At 35.6% G+C, this 1,943-nt stretch overlaps 1 protein-coding gene across 11 annotated transcripts in view; it reads right to left on the bottom strand.

Annotated features, from left to right (window-relative positions):
• RIMKLB (ribosomal modification protein rimK like family member B) overlaps positions 1-1,943 on the bottom strand; it is a 43,019-nt gene that overhangs the window by 33,529 nt on the left and 7,547 nt on the right. The window lies entirely within an intron of this gene.

Genomic DNA, 1,943 nt, shown 5'->3' with positions numbered 1-1,943 from the left:
GAACCCGTGTCCCCTGCATCGGCAGGCGGACTCTCAACCACTGCGCCACCAGGGAAGCCCCTTGACTATGATTTTAAAACATCTACTTTTCTCTTCTTTTTTCCCCATCTGTTAACATCAAGGAAAAAGACAAAACAAAAAAGCTGATAAAAAGTCAAAAGCGTAACAGTAAACCTACACAGCCTAGGAGCACAAAGTATGCCAATAAAAGGTCAGTACTGAAGTTCATATCATATCCACTGTTTTGAAAAAGACAGGAGGGACTTCCCTGGTGGGCCAATGGTTGGGACTCTGTGCTTCCACTGCAGGAGGCATGCATTTGACCCCTGCTCGGGGAACTAAGATCCCGCAAGCCACACGGCAATCAATCAACCAATGACAGGAAAGAGTCCCCTGTAAAGTAAAATGGTTCCCCTTTTTTCCCCTGACATTTAAAGTAGTAGGTTTGACTACCCAATAACATATCTGTAGGAAAAGAGTTTATTCTCCAACAGTGTAAGATCAATAGGGCATTTGCAAATGTCCACATACACATAGGAGTTCATTTTTCCTCTTAGAATATAAAAAAAAAAAAAATCAGATCTACTAATTCTTTTTTTATTTCTCCAAAAGTACCAAAGAAAATAATATATAAACATGAGATAATAAATAAATGCTAAACTAGCCTTTCTGCAATAAAGAGAAATCTATAAAATTTAATTTTATATTAGAGATAGTTTTCCCGTGAAAACTTCTGGATAAGCACACCAATTTTTATGACTGTCATCTTCAAATACTCCAGGCAAGGCTAATTAAATGAGAACCATCAACAAGGTGATTTCTTGTGAGGCCTCCTTCCCAGTGGTAATTATTCTGGTAAAGAAAAAGCAAAATCACAATCTACCATCTGACGATATTAAGGGCATCTCTTACTACTAGAAAAATTCTTTATTCCAGATAAGATATACCAAATGAACTTAGAATCAAAAGACTGAAAAAGAAATTATGTTGGAGGAGAGAATATATACATACTTAAATATAAAAACTAGAATTTACTCAATTTGGCAATAACTACAGCTGTACTTTCAATGACATCCTTCTGTCCTGGATGTGGATTAGGTTTGTACAGAAAAATAACAAATGTGTGAATAGGCACTCTTCCACTATTATATCCTGTAACTCTTTTCTCCTGACAGCTTTCCCCCTGTACATAATCCCCAGGGCTTCCATTCTTAAACCCTTCTTTCCTTTCTCTAGAAAAGTCATTCTCAGTCCAGTTTCAACTACTATCATTGACCTACTAAATATATTTTTCCAACCAGGAGTTCAACTGAATTTCAGATCTTGTTTCAATATGCCTAAACGGGCATCCTTAACTAAATGCTACCCACTATTGCCTCAGTTAAGCAAGTAAAGTACTGCAGTACATATTTATTGAAAAAGGCTCCACAAATCATTGGGCTTGCACAGTTCCAACCCATATTGTTCAAGGGTCAACTCTGTGTGTGTGTGTGTGATAATATACATACAAATGATAAATATATATATATATACACACACACACACACGTATAATAAATAGATGCCATAACAAAAGCATGTTTAAAGTTGTTGAACGACATGCCTTATCAAACTCCAAATATTGGGCTATTTTAAAACTAAAAGTTGAATGAACACTATTTCAAATTAAACCTCGGGTATTAATAGTAACCATTTTACAGATTAAGAAATGAAAGTTAAGAGAATTAAGAAATGCACCTAAAAAAAATTTTTTTTAACTAAGTAATACTAAATAGCATAGCTTATATTTCCAGAGATTTTCTAAATCCCAACTGTCTCCCTCCAAATCAAACTACATGCCTATCTTGACTTTAATTGTACTTTTTTTTTTTTTTTTTTTTTTTTTTTTTTTGGCAGTACGCGGGCCTCTCTCTGTTGTGGCCTCTCCCGCTGCGGAGCACAGGC

The sequence above is a fragment of the Physeter macrocephalus genome, chromosome 6 (assembly GCF_002837175.3).
Source record: "Physeter macrocephalus isolate SW-GA chromosome 6, ASM283717v5, whole genome shotgun sequence".
Taxonomy (NCBI): domain Eukaryota; kingdom Metazoa; phylum Chordata; class Mammalia; order Artiodactyla; family Physeteridae; genus Physeter; species Physeter macrocephalus.
Note: the sequence above shows the minus strand (reverse complement) of the source record. Positions and strands in the feature narration are given on the sequence as shown.